The following is a 21,100-nucleotide window of genomic DNA, read 5'->3' on the forward strand; positions in this document are numbered from 1 at the left end:
CATCACTATAAACTTCTGCACTGCGATAATAGTGATATGACTCGAAGTGTTAAAGCTAGATAAACACTCAAAACGCGCTTTGGGATGAGCAGTCCTTTTGCATTTAAATTCTAAATTTCTCATATTTATAGAACATGAGACCTACTCTATTTGATCTTCATATGATCTTCAACCTCCAGTGTATAGAGTGACCTTGTTCTATAATTAATTTCTAACATCTATAATTTGAATATGGAACTTGTTACTTGTTCAGGTAAGAAACAACCCTTCCAGACATCAGTTTAAAGCCAGTATGAAACACGATAAAAGAACCACTCCATGTTACTACTGCGCTGGTAATAGAATGTCTCAGATTATGCATGCTGGGCTAAGAACAAATTGTAGTAACTTAAATTACAATTTATATACAAATCATGTATGTTTATAGTACAATTTATATAACGACGATTACAATTTATATGTGAATCATGTATCTAATGATGAAATTGAGAATGCAAAACACTTCCTTCTAGACTGTTCCAAATATTAAAATCTTAGAGAACAAATTATATACATATTCCTTTTTACTCTGACATTTGAAACATTATTTTTTGGTAAACCTATGTTAACTATAGCAAATAACAAATATTTTTAACTGTGCAAAATTATATTTATTTATTAGGATGACAAGAGATTTAATCAATCGACTAGACTTACAACATTTTGAATCACAATTAACTTGTTCTAATTCATTGTCATGCTTTGTATATAAGTTTATTCACATTTTTTGTATAACCATTGTACCATTCTTTTGTTGTTCTTGGGGAGACAGTGCTGATAAGCTTATGCTTTCTACTGAAGTGTCCAAATTCATGTTTGTAATTGCATTTGATATAGTTTCTCAAATAAATATGGTTTAAACTAAATATTTGAAAGAAATAGTTCATTTTTCCATTCTTTATTAATCCGGGGCCTTACATCAGATTTAAAGATGAGTGAGTTGCCAAGTAGGTTGGAAGTTTGGGGGACCTCCCCCATGATTGATACAGGTTTTCTTATTTTAAAGTAGCCAGTTGTAAAGTATAAGTAAATCACCTGGCTCTCGACTGATAAGGAAAGTCCTGTTATTCTATTAATTTATTACTGAAAAATAAAAATTTAAGTTTGTTTTGGTGTATTGTTACGAACATGGTCATAAATAGCAAAGGGATACCATTCTGCAAAAAAGATCAGAAAGTCACTTCGCACTTAACTCGATAATCAATGCCATTTTCTAGCTTTGTTGCTCATCTTTTTTTTTATATTATGATACCACAGTATTCTTACTGAATAAATTTTATCCTTTGTGCTTAATGCATATACACTATTAATCATAAAGTGTTTATTTGTAATCCCTGTTGGTGGTAATTATTGGTCCTAAAGTTCATCTTAAGTTAAAAAAATTAATATTGCTGCACACGTCTCTGATAATTCACTGCTTTGATAAATTTCATGAAGCTGTTAATATGAACTTTTAATTTTAGCTAAAGGACAAATGCAATAAATGATCAACATCTTACATAAATGGGTCATGCATATGTGACAAGGGCGTTTTTTTGTTGTTATTTTTATACTTAGAGTAATTTGTTAAAAGGCGTCATTTAAAATTGTGTGAAACATCTAAGTAACCACATGATGCACCAAAATATGTGTATTATGGCATGTACAGGGTGTAGTGCTGTGGGAGCAGCATTTCCTTTCTTTTTTGCAAGTCACCTTTTTTACTCACCATCGTCCCCCCCCCCACATCTGAGTAATATGCATAACCTGACTTCGTTATTGTGTTATCTCCTTTACTTAGCACTGCAGCACTGGGCACGTACATATGCTAACAGGTAAATGTAGTCAATACAAAGGGATATGCTGTGTAGCTTTGTTGTTGTTGTCAGGTTTAACAACATTTTTCAGCACACGATAGGCTATACATGGTGGCCAGTGTTAATGGTGGAGGAAGAATCCGGGAAATCCCTGGAAAGAACCACCGACCCTCGAGAAGCTACCGGCAAGCTTTTTAACATACCCACATTGGCCGAATCTGAGACTCGAACCTAAACAGACAGAGGTGAGATGGCAGTGATCCGTAATGGAGAGCGATTTAGACCACTATGCCACTCGGGGCCCCTGCTGTGTAGCTAGACAGATTACTAACGTATGATGTCATTATTCTGAACTTTATAAATGGATGTTTTCTAAGTTGATAAAACAGTACTTAACATTTTATTACAGCTTAGTGAAATCTGGTTGAATATTGAGTGCCTTATAAAGGTCATAATTGCAATGGCAGTAGCTGGTACAGGAAAGTAACATTTCCATTGGTCAGAATGTTACCACGTGATCAAAATGAATTGCGTTCATTTCTGTATGAACCGTAAGGAGAACTACTTTTCCACTTCTATAAATAGAGTCATGTGTACAGCGTAAGATAAACACTGCCAGTTAAGGCAGACACGAAGTAAGCATTAAAGGAAAACAACATTCTTAATTTGTTTTTAAAAATAATTGAATAAATTTGGCTTCCATTGGTTGAAGGACTGGTATTATGATGACGTTATTACGATCAAGCAGGACAATCCCAAGTGCTATATATAGCTACGTAACAGAAAACCCCCAAACATGTATTACTACGCTCATTTAAGATTTCTATTTTTTAATGATGCACACAAAATAACATAATGAATAACTGAAATTTCAATTATAAGAGTTTAACGTTTTTTCTGAGTTTATTGTGGTATAAACTGTCAGTTGCCAGCTCACACAGCTTACATAACGCCCTTTGGGCGTTATTTGCTGTGTGAATCGGCAACTGACAGTTTATACCACGATAAACTCAGAAAAAACAACGTTGAACTCTTACTTGTTAGAATTGGTAAGACTGAGCTTAGTGGACATCCAACAGATTTAGTGGACTTCCACAAATTGTTTTAGCCATTGAATCCCATGCCACATGTCCACGTCTGCTGTATTGAGTTACAATCTATAATCTAAATTGCATATTATATACTGGGGCGTGACAAATTTTGAAAATCCATGATTGTCCGTAGGCAACAGGTTATGAAAATCCGGTTGCCAAGCAGATTTGTCAGTTTGCAGAGTAAATTACTGCATTTACCCCCAATATAGCTGTAATGATTATTTTTAAACACAGTTTTGTTTTATATAGTTTTTCCTAATTACACATACTAGATGTAACTCGCCATCAATTCAATTATGGAAAATGTGTTTCAAGTTGATGCACTTTGAGCTCTAAGAAATGCAGACCCTGCATCCCAGACCCTTGTTTTTAACTTCTGGATCCCCATCTTCAAATGGTGTGCATGCTTGTTTTTTGTTTTTTTTACCTGACCTATGGAAAAATCACCTTTTTTATGCAAAGTGTTGATTTAATTTAATTGTCTTTTCGTAATTTTTTTAATTTTTATTATTTCATTACATGTTAAAGTAATGTAATTTTGTTTACTGGAATTCGACGTTTTCCAGAAATTAGTTTTACCTGACCGTTTAGTCATAAGCACCTAATAATAGAACTTTGTATCTAAAAGCTGACCTAGTTCCTGGCCTTGATTGAGAATCAAGTAAACAACTTTTTTTTATTATTCATTCTTAATGTGTGAATGATAAGAGTAGAATTGAGGCTGACTGGGATTACGTGACTTTAGACGTAAATAGCTTCTATGATGTTCTCGAAATTCTGGTTTTATCGGAGGGTTGACCCTCATCCAGGAATCTGTTTTGCATCAAGTTAATTTATCCTTTGTAGAGAATTTAGTCAGTTGGGCATTTCTACCTTTGACACTGAAACGTGTTTTGTTGTGACCAGTTGAGTTGAAATTTTATTTTATGGAATTATTAATTCTTTTTCTTGAAATACTTAAGTGCTCACACAGAATTCTTGGACAAAAACATTGAAATTTTATTCGAAGTTCAAACACCAGATTAGCTACGGTATACCTCATCACCTTCCGGTTTGGATTTTTGTCGGGACTCTTAACTCAAATTCATTAGAACATTATTGTTTAAAAAAATCTTTGTAAAGGGTGTAGGTTGCTTTTGGATTGTAGCTTCTTTCAAGGTGTCCGCTTTATTATGTTGTCGTTATCTAGGAGATGATCACCCTCTGTGTTATTGCCCAGATTGAGTAGATAGAATAGAGATCTGAGCAGATATATTGAACAGAATGACTCAAGCCCCCATACATAAAGATCAAAATTTAATCAATTACATAAACAATGATGATAATATAATACATTAGGAAGATACACTTCTTTTGGAATAAATTTTTCACCAAATTTCAAAACACAAATATATTTATAGAAAATAGCCGATCCGTTTTACTGATCGAATTAGTTCATCATACGATCGACTGACAACTCAAAGTTGTTGCCTTGTACATTTGCATAACCTGCTTATCTCTGGTTTTCTCCAATTTCACTGTAGCTGTTCTCTGTCCTTCAGCCTTTTTTCTCTCCCGACCTCCCTACTGTCTTGCCTCCATTTGGCCATCAAACTTTGTGTGGGTAGGTGGTTATGTAAGCTTGTAGATATGTCAGTGTGTAGGTATGTCTGGGAAGAGGTCTGAAGAGCCATTTTCCCCTTTTGTGCTTTCAGGTGTTGTTCGTTTAAACGGCCAAAATTGTGTCTGTTGACCTTCCAGACATCCGGTCCCTTGGACATGTTTTACGAGAGAATTTCTTCCAAATTGACTCTTGAGTTCCCTGTACCTTTACTCTTGCGGCAAAGCTTAGACTAATTAGATTTTTCAATGGGGGAAATTTTGTGTGGGAAACACGTCCATTATTTAGCCTAACCAATCAGGATGGAATATATTTACCACCTTTTATAACTAGCCGCCAAATTTGAGGTCAAGTTTTCCAGGTTTTCGACTTCCAGTTTCTGGAATTTTTCAAGTTTGACAGTTCTGCTATGAAATCGAAGTTAGCCATGTCCCTAATAGTCTGTCTCGCAGTTAAGTAAACAAATGTTTAATTTAAAAAAATCTCTACCTCTACCAACTAGACATTATAAAATCTGCAGTATGTATAGTGATTTAACAAGCACCTGTCCCCATAAATCTAATTAATTGTTCTGTGGCCCAGACTAATGTGCTTTTCGTAGATCGACAGAAATTTGTCCACAGTTATATTACTAGGACTAATAATTTTTAATTCTTGGATTATGTTTGGATTTGATTCTTAAAACTGCAAGTTCTTTTTTTAAAATTTCCTTGTTGTTTTTTACAAAGCTTATTGTCTTCACTTTTTCTTTATTACAGTTTATGAGAGCCTAAACATGTAACAAAAGCCATGCAGGTCAATTAAAGTGGATTAGCACAAAACAGACAAACCAATTTTAACACCTGTCAGTGCTCTTTATAGACTGTCAAGAAATTACCTGGCACAACTCACCAAGCATAATCACACTGCTGAATGGCCTTGTCAACTTAAGCAGACATGTGGGAATTTAATCAGAATATACTAATTTTTATTTTAAAAAAGTGTATTTGGTTTGACTAGTTGGAAAATATTCTGGTTATCCAATACAAATCACAAAGGTACACTGCAGCTAAGAATATCACCTTGATTAAAATCGATAGATGCCAAAGATGGTAAACAAAGGTGCCATTTATTTGTGATTTATACTTGTATAAACAATGAACATGGCCATGTGGCAAGCAAGTCTTTTATGTTAAATAGGAAAGAGAAAAGCATGTTGCGCTAACAATTTAAAATTGTTAAAAGATGATATCTTCAATAATGAAAAGTGGAGCTGAAAAGGAACTAGGGGCAAAGGTTTCCATAACCAGCAAACATGTTGATGAAGGTACAGGTTCGTTAAATTTGACATAGAATGGTCAGAAACTTGTAATTGACTCATGTTAATGATGTGTTTGTTGCAGAGCAAAAGAAAACAATGTTTCAGAACTACAGGTTTCGGGAACCTTCTGTTTTTGGGGGTGGGGGTGCACCGTAGAATGAACAGAGATCACTTGATGGCTGTTGAGGAACAAAAAAATGTAGGAGAAAAGGTAGACTATTTCTTTAATTGTAGAAAAACAATTTCAGGACACTAGCAGATTTGGCAAGTTAAGAATGGCCCTTCTGTCCACAATTACACTGTTAAGCATAGTCATCTGTAAGAAAAATGTTGGACTCTCATTTCTCTGGGGAAGTGTCTGGACTCAAAGTTTCAAACCCAGTTTCAGATAGCACATAAAAGATGATCGTACAAATTCCTTTCTTTTCATGGTGTGCTGTTGTACATCAGTTTTCAAATATTTGCTACTCTTGTCCAAACACATGTCCATTTTTATATACTTGAGTTCATGTGATTACAGTTTGCCTTGTTAATCTGATACTATTAATCCTGTGTCTAAACTGACTTGGGTATAAAATCTTTCCATGTGCAATTTTTGGCACACCATTACCTGTCAGTCATATATAATATGCAACAATAATTGCTTTTGGTTTGATTATTTAATCTTTCCATATTCCTTTAGTTAAAGTTAGCTAACAGAAGCAATAATCAAATACTAGGCAGTGAATGCCCATTTCATCAACAGACCAAGGAGAAAGTGTAATACTATATCATAGGCATTTACTGTGTGAAGACCAAGATTAAAGATCCTGATACCATATGTTGATTTTGACAAAAGTCTTGTTTAGTTAAAGGTTGATCCTGAGGGTCTGGTAGCATGGATTGTGATTAATTAATCAGATAATGAGTATCAGACAAATTAAGATTAGTGTGACCTCATACTGATGGCAATCACCAGGCACTTAACCTAAAGATCATTATGGTTAAACCAATGAATAAATTATACGTGTCTAACATCTTTTGTTCATACTAGGAGAATAATTATAGACCTTACATCAAATAATTAGACTCGTTGTCCATACTTACATTATATTGGATAATTAAATAACATTTACTGTCCATACTTAAATGCCGCCAAATAATTAAATTAAATACATTGTCCATATATATATTATACCAGATAATGTAAATTCGTTATCCATAATTTCAGATGCATTTGTAGGAACATTTAACTTTGCTCTCCAATTTTAAACATTTATTGCACATTTTTGGCTGCATAACTTTAAAGAAAATCATCTCAACAATTTGCATTTATCATGCGCTAATACATCCTTCTTTCTCAGTTATTTTCTCAAGGCTAATAGTTTGTTTATAACATGAGTTAAGAAAGTTATAACATGAGTTCGATAAGAAAATTATAACATGAGTTTGATACGTCAGCTGATCTGTAATGCTGAATATTTTAAATCAGAACAGTTTTTTAAAATGGAACAAAGTATATCTGTATTCAGAGGAACTTAATAAAGCAATAATTTCATTAGCTATCATAAAGATAAAGGAGTGTAATTAATGCAGATGGAATATTTATTCATATTTGGGTGTAAATGTTGTTCAATATTCAGATTAATTAACATGCCCAATGATGTTTTCTTGTTTTATTTTCTTTTTGGTGGGAGGGGAGGGGTTCTCCAATCTTTAAACAATCAAGAAGTATTTCCTTACATAGACATTTTTTTCTTACTGTGTTCAGTCAAATATAGCCATGCATTCATTCAGTCTAATATTTAATTATTTACAGTCCTCGCTGGTTTTCTTTAAACTTGAAACATCAGATAGCGGATGGTACATGCAATAGCAATCAGCATGGTGTTTCTTTGCTTATGCTGACATAATAACTCAGAAATTTGCTTGGGTCTTTAGACAACATTTCTGATTGCCACCAGCAAATTCTATTTAACTTTCCTTGCATCAGATATGTAAATTTAAAAGATCCAATTAATTCACAGATTCCGTTCTATTACTTTGGTTCACTTTTTAAATCAATATTGATCTATGTGACCGGATGTCAAGTTGCAGACAGTATGATTTAAAACAGAGACTGTTTGTAAGAACATGCTCTTCAACTCAGTAATAAATGGATACTCAGAAATATTTATATTTGTTTTTATCTATCAGTCACGCTTTCTATCTTAACACCATTATATACTTGTTTTTAACCAGAAGTATGTTTATGTACTATACGTATGCAAACACACATTCATTCAAGCATATACATACCAGGGCACCAGATGAAATGATACAGACAGACATACAGACAGGCAGATAGGTGAGAACCACAGATGTTCGATACATGCATAGTGTGTCTAACATAGATATTTCTCCAAAAATATACTCTAAAAATTCCAGCCGTTCAAGGAAAAATTAAAATAATCATCAACGAGACTCGTACATGTGCCTGTCTGTTCAAGCATGGATGACATTTGTGCATTTTGAAGGGGAAAAAAATCGTTCCGAGATTTAACTAGAGTTATTTCATGAAAAATATAATGAACATTAATAGAAATACAATAGTCTTACTCAGTAATATAAAAAAACTTAAGAAGTTTTTTCTCGTCTTTCAACCTCCTGTAACTGCAATGATTAAAGCTGTAAAAAATAAACATATTTTCATTAATCTTCAAGCGAGATAAATTGAAATAACAATCTTTTTATGCAGTAATACACTCTTGTACAATCAAATAATACAAACTAGAGCATGAGGTAGTAATGGAAAGATAATGAAGTTTTGAAATGGGCAGAGAATATTTACTTGAAAGCTGGGAACAGCCCAAGTTAGTGAAAAAAAAATAAAAGATGTAAAACAATTGATCAAATATTGATAGAATTTCTTTTTAATTAAGATGGTGAAATATCGATCTTGCTTGTGGAATGTGTGGTCTGTCACATTTTCTTGATCTACATCTGCCATCTACCATCTTTATTGACTGAACCATCCTGAAGTGAGTTGCACCAAAATGACCTCTGGTGTATTCAAGGGGAGATAATTATTGTGAAATGGTCTCTAGGGAACCAGAGGGACACTCTAATAATACCAATTATGTCTGATACAGTGCCTATCTTGAAAATCCATTATAGCTACCACTCGTGAAGGGATGGTCATGTCCACATGGTGTTATAAGGTGGGTATGTGAGAAAGCTTGTCAGTAGCATGTTTTGGGTTGGTGGGTTTTTCCCGGCTTCTTCTGCCACCAGTTATAATGGTTACCATGTACTGTTAATCCTATCTTGTGCAGCAAATGGCAATTCAAGAGGCAAAAAAGACAATTTAAACCCCACAACAACAACAACAACAGCATTGGGTTTGGAATCGCAAAACATTTACTTGGTTCTGAATAAAAATAGTGCTGATCCAATATCAATATCACAGCAGTCTGAAATCATGTTACAGTCAACATGGATTTTCATTAAAAGACTTCTGATATATGTATAGTTGGTTCTAAATGTAAATGGTACTGATCTATGTCCAGTATTGTCACCTCAGTAATCATCTTGACAATCTTGTGGCAGCTACTCCTGAATGGATGGGATTTTCACTAGCAAACTTCTTAAAATGTTTAGTTAGCCCCAAATGAAAATGCTGCTGATCTGCTGTCCAGCATGGGCAAAGTGGCCGTCTTACCAACATGGTTATAGCTCCTGAAAGGAAAGTTCATTACTGTGCAGTTTTTACCAGAAGACTTATTACGATGTCTATTTGGTCCTGAATGAAGATGGAGACAATCTTTTATGGGTACCTCAACAGCCATCTTCAAAATCTTGTTATGGCCATTTTTCCTGAATGGATGTATCATATCAACATGGGTTTTCCACTCAGATGATTATGATGTCTGGTTGGTCCAAAAGAAAAATGGTGCTTCCCTGATAATATGGCTGCATAAAGTTTTAACTTCTGGTTGCTCAAATGTCGGTTAAGGCTATGACATTGTAGTTAGTAGGGCACGCTGATGTTTTGAAAAGAAAATGTTGAATTAGAATGATTTCACTGTGGCTCTGACTGCTGTATAATTTATCAGTATTATAATTTTCTGCTTTACATGCTTCAAGACAGATTGCTGTGCAGAAGGCTCAATTTTGGTAATTTTATAAAATACACTACAGTCTCGTATGGAACACTTTTGTGGTAGTCACAAGGTGTATCTGATAACTTGATGATTCTTGCAGTATTGGTTTTCTTGGTGTTAAGAACACTTTAACACATTCACATTATTATGCTGATGAAATGGGAATTGAGTGATTTTCACTGAGACACAATCCATAGCTCATCCAGCTGAGCTATTATCACAGCTTCCCAATGTAAATGCTTTTTACACCAGTTCATGAAGCAACTTAAAAACGGTAATATTTTCACATTATATCCAGGCATATTTATTTTTACTAAAAATAAATGTCAAAATCTAACCTCTTCCGAAGAGGAGGTTATGACAACCCTGCCACTTTCAATCCTCTTTTGGAGCTCCTGACAGTTGCACTTCATAATAATTACCCTGAGCCTTTTTCTCCTTGTTTTCATGAATGAGTTGGGACTACTTCTGTGGCCTAAGTGGTTAGAGTGTCCACTTTGAATGCGGTAGGTAACAGGTTAGAACCCCAGCTGTTTCATACCAAACACTTATAAAAAAATTGTACAAAAAGCTGCATTGCTAGGCACTCGGCATTAACCCTCAGCACCGCATTTACGTGGCAGGAGGTAGAAGCCTACTGCCAAGCTCTGTAGCATCAAGGTCATGTATGATACACTAAAGTGGGTGGTAGTATAGAAAGGTAGACAGATGTAGCTCTACAATGATACCAAATAATCTGGAAGTTAAAGTTGCACTACAAAATACAGAGGGAAAAACCTCATTTTTTTTTACTCTTATTTTCCACCCAAAATTTGCCCGTGGTCGGAATCCAATTTTGTGTCTGGATTTTAGACATTTTGGCCTTGCAGATGTAAGGCAGACCTGTCTGAACTGCAGACGGACAAATGAACCTTTGCAAAAAATAGGATAAGATGGGCATTTGAGATACGTAGTGTTAGCTGTGGTCCTTTTGGTATTAGGATAATGTGCCTGGGTGGGACATGATGCTACATGTCTGCAGCATGATTCCCTCTGTGCTAGACCACTATAAACTGCTACACTGCAGATGTAACAAAACCCAAATCACAGACATACTCATGAATGAGTTGGGTTTAATATCGTCTACTGTTTAAGGAATGACTTTTTTAAAAATTTTAAATGACAACACATTCTGATTTTGTAGGGCTGTGGAGAATCACTTTCCCCATTCTGGAATGAATACTGCTCTTATAATGTAGGTACAGTCCTCAATCCCATCAAATGGGTCAGAGTTCTTTGCTTGCAACTTATTTTAATTTACTTCATTTCTGATCTTGGACCATGATGACTTATTTTTCAGTGGTTTCATATATTTAAATATAGGGTGGTCAAGTGGTCTAAAGCACTAACCGTTATGGATCACTGCCATCTCACCTCTGTCTGTGTGGGTTCGAGTCTCGGGCTCGGCTAATGTGGGTATGTGAGAAAGCTTGCCAGTGGCTTCTTATGGGTCGGTGGTTCTTTCCAGGGTTTTCTCGAGTTCTTCCTCCACCATTAATACTGGCCGCCATGTATAGCCTATCTTGTGCTGAAAAATGGCATTAAACCCCATTACAACAACAACAACAACATCTTTAAATATAGGTACATGTGTTGCAATGCACTTTCATGCCACATCCTTATTTGAATATTCCAGAGTATAAAGCTCCTATTACTAAGCAACCAATGCAATCTATTTACAGCATTATTACGAGTACCAGTGTGGGACACATTTATCTTTACTAGATAAAAGTACTCATATTATCTACAGGTGATATAAACTAATAAGTGCTCTCATGACATGTGCCTGTCATTCTGCACAGTAAAATTCCTCACTAACTGAATACAGCCTGGGGGACATACCTAAGTTTAGTGCAAGGACAACTGCAGCAAGAAATGAAATTAAGGTTGAACACTTGACATGTTAAGATTATTGACCAACTAAAATGGGCCTCAGGGGACATACCTAAGATTAATCCATGGAAGGACACAGTGGCTGTGAGAAATGAGAGCAAGTTGATGGTCACTGTTATTGACCTAACTGTAAACACCTTTTATGGGCATCCCTATGTTTAACCCAGTGGAGTGACCCAACTGTAGGAAGAATTAGAGCATGGTAAGTTAAGTCGAACATGTATAATTTGTCTTTATCTGAAATTGATCTGTCATTGTCTACATTTTAAGACTCTACCCTGATAATTATGTTGTGTGGGTCATACTTCCAAAATAAACAGCATTGTGAGCATGTTCATATGCCTTGGTAGGCTGACTGGAAATAGATGACAAATTTTCAGGAATATCTCACTTAGTGTGCCCATATTAATGTTTTTTCTGATATCCTGAGGAATGCCGATGTTGGTTAAAGGAGAATTATGTTAGTTTAGCTAATTAAAAAAGCTATATGCATTTAACTTTTTTTTTATTTTAGCGATTGAATAAAGAAATGTAGCCCAGCTTCAACTGACTTTGGCATTTCTTGGCTATCTTGCATTTCATAAAACCGAAATGTGTATCTACATAACTTAAAAACACCCTTGCTTGCTTGTGTCAGAATTTGATCCTATGTGGAAAAAGATGTACATATAGTGCAGCTAAAGTAAATTCATTTTATTTTGTGGAAAAGTGTTCATATGTCACATAATGTGAAGCCAAGTGTATGAGATATTCCTGAAATTTGTCCACATGTTCCATTCATTTGACCAGGGAACGTTTTACAACCCCATTTATTTTTTGAGTAAGATGTTGACCCAGACATAAATATCAGGATAGATACGACTAATGGTAGGACAATTTGTCAGCATACATGAATGGCACAAAAACTGCTCGAGATTGATATTCTGTGGGTGTATTTGAATGCACATATAGATAATTTGATTATATTTTGGTAATATTTTAGCACATTATATTTTGAAGTTGATTTTTTTCGTTAATGAAATCTTATTAATTAGTACAATTAAGCAAATTTTGGATTTTTTCCATACTATTTTATCAGCATGTTTTGTGTACAGAATCAAATCTATATGAGGAAACAAGAAAAAAGATGATACATGTAGTTACAAGCAAGTTTTATCTGGTGTTATTGTAAGACCCCATATTTCATATATCTAAGTACAATTAATCTTGTATGTGTTGGAATGCAGTTTCACAATGGAGGACTAGTAGAATAGCCTTGAACATTGGAATATTTTCATAGACACAGTGTTTAAATGTGATTTAGCCTCAAGGTCTTGCAATTTCTCCTTGGAAGAACATGTTATATATGATAGTTGATGTGCCCCATGGCTACAGTTCTGCTAATAATCAGGATGATTACATCATGACTAACATGGCATAATGCATTGACTTTCCATCATCATATTTGTTGGCTAAAAGTACCAGCCAGTCTGCTTCTCTGATCAATAACACACTTCCTCTCCATAGTGAACTAGGCTTTTTCCATGGTAGCATAACTTGAAACCAGCCTGGCATTTGAGATTCTGATAAGGTCAGGGCTGTATAGTCGGGAGGGAGGAGTTAGAATCACTTGCATGTGTCTACCAATCTCATAGTGATAAAAAGGTACAGTTTATTGTTAGTTTATCACATTTTTCAATGATTAATTTGATGTCAGTAAAATTGTGTCTTCTTGAGCTTTGATAAATTTACAATTTGTGATGGATCTCTCACTCTTGAGCAAAGAGGAATGACTAGCAATTGACAGAAAACAGAACATGTATAAAAATTTGCCTTGGTCTGACATACATAGCAGTCATAATGTACTATACAACATGTACAGTATAGTTTGTACCTGGACCTGAATGTCAGAATTTATGTTTTTTCCAATATAGTACTGAGTGTAAGCCTGTGCAGCAGGCACTAATGAATAATTAATTAGTACTTTTATTGCATTTGAAGGAAAATTTCATCACTGTTTTTTAAGTCCACAAAAACAAAGCAGTCTTAAGAGTTATTTGTTGGTCATTCCAGGATTCATTCGTCCCATTTTCAATGAGCATCATTTTTTAAATCTTGTAGTATTGGGCTGATTTAGCTGAAAGCATCTGTGCCTATACATGCATGTAAAAGAATGTTAATTGTTTTTTGTTCTTTATACGGCTTTTGCAAGTCCCCTGATAGCAGGGTGGCCTAATCGCCATTTCAGATCACTCACACCAATGTAGCTATGTAAAAAATCTTGCCTCTAGCTTCCATTGGGTTGGAGGTTCTTCCCAAGGTCTTCCACCAGATATAGCCTGTCATGTGCTAGAAAATGGCATTAAACTGGAAAGAAACAAACCAATTATACTGATTTTGCCATTAAATTCAAGGGCAGTCTCCAGCATTTTGTATGTACTTGCTTATAAGTCAATGCAAACAACTAAGTTTCTGATCCGCTATAGCATAATGTAACTGTAGATCAGAGTCAATGCTGTTTGTTCTACCGATTGCTCCTGACAGACTACACAGACCCAGATCTGCTGGTGCATCATGCAGTGGCAGATCTTGGTTAATTCAGTTTGTAGTGGGACGCATCTTATAAGCGTGTATAAGGTATATGATAGGCTGTTAGCATTTAATTGCAGTTCCTAGTAATTTGTATTTTGTTTTTACTTCATTAGGTGGTGGACTAATTAGGTGGTGGACTGTAATTTTCTTTCCAACCAGGATCTAAATAAATTTTGTATCTCAATATAATTTATTTTTTTAAAAACCTATGATGGATTGAATGTACCAAGCAAAATATTTATTTCTAGCATTTTGGGGGCCTGAAATAAAATCCCTCCCCCCTCCAATTTATCATTATAGGGTGTATTCCATTTTTTCATAAATCTTCATCTTTGCTAGCCAAAGATTTGATTTGCTTACTCTATTTACACCTTGGCAGATTGTTCATATATTTTGGTGCTTCTGGTCTGTTGATTTCATTTGATGCAGTAGCCACCGCATTCAATCAAAACTCAGTTTGTTAGGTTTGAACACTGTTCCTACAAGATGAAGGTAAAAGGAGCGCACAACTAGAATGGACTCATAAATAACCAATTTTCCACTGCCACTCCGTGTTTGTACAAATATATCCTTTCCCTCAAATACACATGTAATGTCTTCTCTCTGGTATCTAGTCATACTTTCGATGTTAAACTTACAAAGTATCCCTTTGAAGTCAATTGCCTCCACCTTTTTCAGCTGATGTACAATGCACTGCTGTTACATGCTGTTGGTTAGTAGGCATTACATGCTAAGGGAGACAACTCATGAAATCCAATAGTTGTCTCTCTGACGAAGCTCTGAAATGTCTGTACAATCTGCCAAGGTAGATAGAGTTAACACATCAGCACCGTGGCTTGTGAAGATGATAAATCTTGTGAACCAGGGATTCTGAAAATTAGTTTCTAGATCACAGTTCAGAATTTTCAGTAGACCTCTATATTGTTTTGTATGGCCATGAGCTAAGGAGAAAAGAATTCCAGCTGTAGTGTATCTGGCATACTGCACATCTGGATCTTGTTTCTTGACCCAGGCTTGGAACAGTGTACTGAGGTTTATTGTTAAAGGTGAGGTCATTTGCTTGGCCGTCCCCTGCTGGGATGCTAGATGCATGTATAACTGAATCACAGATGCTAGTGTAGAAGGACCTCCTACAAAAACATGAGAATATAGCCAATTTTGGGACCATACATATTGGCCCGATAATGATGATTTGCCATTGTTTTCAGTAAACCAAAAAAAGAATGATAAGATTTGGACTTGATAAAAATGTTGTTGCAAGAAAGAGGTTCTTTTCTTTGTTTTCACAAGTTCTACTTTATATTGTTGGGTCCAATCCACTTTAAAGTGTGACCATTGCAGAACAGTGCTTTCAGTGGTCCCAGATTTGACAAAGATATGCAAATTTGCTTAGGACTCCCCATTTTATTGAAGAATAATTTCATGCATGTAGATAACACGGGGACTCTGTTGGCACTCCAAGTTGGTTCACTTTTCATTCATCTGACAATCACTCTAATATAACATTTTAAATTGGATTTAGGTATTGAAATTCATTTAAAATGGAACCAGTCAAGCTTTATCTAAGTATCAAGTTTTATCATACATTGCTGTTGAGTCAATTTTGGTGGAAATTGGTGCCTATATCCATCCATACCCTTGATTAACCTCATAAAAAAGGTTTTTATTTCTTTCATGCCTATATTATAAACGGTTCAGGGTGGGTTTGACGTGCATGCATTGCCCAGGTTTTTTGTTTTCTTCACAGCAAGTGTAAGTGTCAGTGTCATTATTCTATGTATGATTGCATGATACAGCTGCAAAGTCTAGTAAGGTCTGTGTTGTATAATACACAATAAACACAGAATGCTCTGTCAGTACATACTTTGTTGTTGTTATGATTTTTGAGCAAAACAAGGTCATATTGACCTTGACTCACATGATAAGTAAATGCATTGTTTTCAAGAACTTTCATATATATTATTTCAACCTTCTCAGTACCAAGTACTGTAGTAACACTGGTGGCTTGGCCAAGCAGGATGTAAACTGTAATAGTATCAAATGGTGACTTCACTCATGCTGGCACTGTGACTAAAGTGTTGGACTCTTGGCAAGAAGGCTGCATATTTTATTTCCACTATTGATTAGCCAAGATTGGCAACTAGGGTGTGTCCTCGGGTAAGGCAAGTTACTTGCCTTAGCACAGTACAACATGTAAAAGTGGCTGTGCAATATAAAATAATGGAAACCAAAATCAATCCATCTCTCCTTTGGTCCATTATCTTTTCATACTTGTATATATGGTAAGACTGCTGGAATAAATTCTGCCAGTAACAATTCCCATCTGACACACATTCCAGTACAAGATGCTTGTGGCACTGCATGTGAACTGTGTACCATGTATATATACAGAGGCTGATTTTTGGCTGTGTTTACCCATCTAGCAGACCCTTAGTTCACTGATACAGTACAAGAAAGTAAAAAATATCTTGGTGTATTTCACTGAATAATGCAGCTGACAATTTTTGATTGTTTGTAGTTTTTTCTGTTGTATTTTAGTAGTTATTAACCATTAGGGGCACATTAATTGGGTTGTTGATTTTTCAACAGCTTGTCCAGTGATAATTTTGAAAAAAATCTTAAAAACTGCTTCCTACCTTTTTGAATTTTAGAAACATATAACATGAACATCACCACTTAAGTTTGATATTTTATATATTAGCAAACTTTACATTGTCAGAATCTTGCAATATTTTTCCATACACTGGAGCATTTATTTGATTTGTCTGTGCAGTTTGGTCCATGTGAAAGTAGAAATGATCATGTGGACGAGTTCATTGAGTCACAAAAGAAACTTTCAACAAAGCAATAGAGGCCCCGAGTGGCCGAGTGGTCTAAAGCGCTGTCCGTTACGGATCACTGCCATCTCACCTCTGTCTGCGTGGGTTCGAGTCTCAGATTCAGCCAATGTAGGTATGTGAGAAAGCTTGCCGGTAGCTTCTCCTGGGTCGGTGGTTCTTTCTGGGCTTTTCCCGGGTTCTTCCTCCACCATTAATACTGGCCGCCATGTATAGCCTATCGTGTGCTGAAAAATGGCGTTAAACCCTACAATAACAATAACAATAACAAAGCAATAAATGAATGTGATTATTTGCTGTCTCCACAACAAGTGTAAGACAGTATTGAAAATACCACTTTAATCATTTAAACAGTTATTTAGGAGACATGTTCATAACTATTCACAAACCAAATGGTTAAAACTATGACCCATGCACTCAAGGGTCTATTAAAGTTATATAGGAAGGCATAGTAAGGCCAAAGGCTATCCTGTCTCCCTCAGAGAAGTTCCATTCTACAAGTCAGCATAAACACCAAAAACGAAACAAAAAGTGCAAGTGAGTAAGGTGGGTTTTGGTAGAAAACCAAGTCTCAGAGCCAGTAAGCAATGTTGAAGAGAAAGTCTTATTTCCACTGGTAAAATGGTGTATCACACCACAGTTGCTTTGCAGTTGCCCCTGTTGAACTTTTTTTGATATGATGTTTGGATTTATAGTCGCAATATAAGTCATAAATGTTATGTCAATAGCAGTGGTCCCTCTAAGAAAGAATATGCAAGTGACAGGGCATAAACATGTCTTCTTTATCTGGTTATAACAGTTAAATAAATATACTTTACTTTTTTGCCTCTTGAATTGCCTCAAAATATACTTTATAATTTCTGTCAGTCAGAATTACATGGGTTCAAAAATTGATACACTGCGAAATAGTATTTTAATTTCTACTACTCCACTCAAAATGAAATGAATAATATTCCTGCATACAGTATATAATCTTGTGTTTTTTGAGAATTTCAGTTAAGAGAATTTACATTACATGTATTTGCCACATTGTTTCCAAACAGTCAATGACTTAACAGAATTACAAGTGTAGCTGCATTAAGGACTGTCCCTCGAGTCACCTGTACATATTGTTCTGAACTGACCCAGCTAATAAATCCAGCCCATTGGAACCAGAATAGTAGAATTTAGTTGGATTTAGATAATTAAAATAAATCGATCCATTCCAGACCAGCAAGAAGGCTCCAAATTTCAATTTAAAGTAGACTAAAACAAGATTAATTTTGAGATGAATGACTTAGTGTGCAACCAAGTTCAAAGGTCAATGTGCAGTGCTATGTGTGCATTAATAGTTACTTTGAACCTACATTTGTGTATTTAATTTAGAATCCAGCATGCATTAAATTACTTTGTTTCTTGTAGTGATCTTTTTATTATTTAGACATAAGTAGAAAAGCAAAATGACAATATAATAAAAAGGTTACTAAATTTGTATAGGAAAATATGAACTTGTTTTTTCCAAGTAATACTTCTCTCCTAATGTTGCGTAGTATTGCTCAGTAAAGCTTGTTCATATTTTCCCATACAAATGCAGTGCATACTTTCCCATACAAATGCAGTAACCTGTAAGTACACCTCTCACCCTCAATAACTCGTACACAACAGGTCCAAAACATAGACCACACTATAAGTGAGGGTGAAAATTACTAAGGGACTTCCGAAAAATAGAGACAGGGGTGCCATCCTGGCTAAATGTCTAAAAGACATAGGAAGGAGGCTAACAGTGCTATTTAATTGATGTCTACTCTTAATTGCGTTGGGAGTAGTTGTCAGTAAACAGCTTTTTCTAATGAGATTGTTTGCTTTTTGGTATAAATTACCTTAATTTTCAAGATAACCAATACTTAAAAGATCGTAAAGAACAAGAGGTTTTAACACATCATGTACCTGCAGAACATAGTGTATTACATCACTGCTTTTTGCACAACAAAATAAGATTACTTTTTGTTCAAACATAAAAATTTTGTTTTGTGCAAGTTTTTAAAAATTGTTTCAATAATGAAATACTGATGCAGTGATTTCATTTAAAGTAATAGTGAAACTTGAACACATTCTTTTGCAAAATCTCCAAATGCCTGATGGTTTTTAGTTACTGCAAACTTTGTAACTTTTCTGTAATAAATGCTTTGAATTCTCTGGCACTTCTATCCTTGCAATGTTTGATCATAATTGTGAATGACTAGGATAAGTTGAGACAGATTAATTGTTACATACAAAATCTTGTGTATAAATACTGTGTTCAAATGGTCCATTGAAATGAGTTAACCTGTCACATGACCTTGACTGCAAGCTCTTTGTACATGTAGGATTTGCATGCCTTTTATGTTTTTTTTATTTATTCCATTTCATTATTTTTAATTTATTGCAGTAATGCAACAAAATACATACGTAAATCCAAGATCAAAACAGTGTTAGGTTATAGCAGAAACTGAATCAAAATATACGACTAAACCGTAAATTTTCACATGACAGAACTTATTTCATTGTTATTTATTTCTTAAAGTGTTGCCACTGGTAGGCATTACTGATATTTTCACAGACCAAAATTTTATGAAATATATTGATATTTACAGTGTACTGAGCATTTTTTTAGGTCAGAAAATGGAACAAAATATAGGACTTACAAGTTGAGTATTTTGTAATGTTCATTCAGATTTCTGGGCACTAACTGCTTTTTTTTTAAATGATAAAACGAGCAATATATCGAGATTCCTGTCACCAATTTTTATCTTAATTTTCTTCAAATTTAACAAATAAGGGTCAGTTTGTTTCTGCATTTACTAGAGAACAAAATATCAGATATACATGTTATAAGTGGGTTGTGAGTTATTGAAGGAGCTGTGTACAAGTTTGAGCATTGATGCATGCAGTTTGGGTACTGATGCATCACATGCTTCTGTTTTGGATTTTTTCTGTACCAGTAATTTACAAAATTGTTGCAAGCATGTACCATATGTACTCACTTAAAAGTTGTTTCCAATAGCAGGCTGCATAGAATTAGATCTGCCATCGCATAATGCACTGGCAGATCTGGGTCGGTGTAGTTTATTAGGAATAATCATTTAAATAACATACTCTGATCTGCTGTTGCATTATGGGTTGACAGTTCATGGTATATGTTGTTTGCCTCAGGCTCTGCCAATATTGGTATGTGAGAAAGCTTGCTAGTAGCTTTTCAGGGGTCGGTGGTTCTTTACGGGATTTACCCCGTTTCTTCTTCCACCATTTATACTGGCCGCCATGTATAGCCTATCTTGTGGTGAAAAATGGTGTTAAACCCTATAACAACAACATGATGTTTGTAGTTGTATCTTATAGGGAGTAAATAGGATCCTTGCCAAAAAATAATATTTGTATAAAATTGCTATATTGAAGGATTGTTTTTCATGAAACTTGTTGCTAGCATACTGAAAAGGCTGTATTTAAAAAAATATATAAAACATTTAAGCATGATGTGCAGTAATTTAAAGAAAAAGATAACCTCCCAGCTACCAATTGTATCATATTTCCTTTTTCAAAACCTCGGTACAGTTTCACAATCGATTCTTTGAAAACTCGACATTTGTCTAGCCTCACATGATGCAGATATACAGGTAGTGCACAGAGTGCATGTATTGTTCGGTTTCAGGACCTGAAAATTTTACTTTTTTCTCATTGGTCCAGGATCCTAAATTGCATCTGTCCACATCAGCCAAAGTCTGGTCTAACCCAAAAGTCGGACATGCCAATATTACTGCAGTGCATTACCATAATCAAAGACAGGACAAATAA

The 21,100-nt window shown here is 35.0% G+C and overlaps 1 protein-coding gene and 1 long non-coding RNA gene across 16 annotated transcripts in view; one reads left to right on the forward strand and one right to left on the reverse strand.

Annotated features, from left to right (window-relative positions):
* LOC149805563 (uncharacterized) overlaps positions 1–21,100 on the reverse strand; it is a 54,780-nt gene that overhangs the window by 9,910 nt on the left and 23,770 nt on the right. The gene's annotated exons all lie outside the window — the stretch shown is intronic.
* Positions 1–21,100, forward strand: part of LOC149805564 (spectrin beta chain-like) — a 196,609-nt gene that overhangs the window by 2,188 nt on the left and 173,321 nt on the right. The window contains exon 1 of one of the 15 annotated variants that reach the window (XM_089950177.1): positions 13,383–13,526. The exons of the other annotated variants lie outside the window; for them this stretch is intronic. The gene's annotated coding sequence lies outside the window, so the exon portion shown is untranslated. Of the gene's footprint in view, positions 1–13,382; positions 13,527–21,100 lie in introns of those variants that run through there. 15 annotated transcript variants of the gene reach the window in all.

The sequence above is a fragment of the Sinohyriopsis cumingii genome, chromosome 2 (assembly GCF_028554795.1).
Source record: "Sinohyriopsis cumingii isolate HCF-2022 chromosome 2, ASM2855479v2, whole genome shotgun sequence".
NCBI lineage: Eukaryota > Metazoa > Mollusca > Bivalvia > Unionida > Unionidae > Sinohyriopsis > Sinohyriopsis cumingii.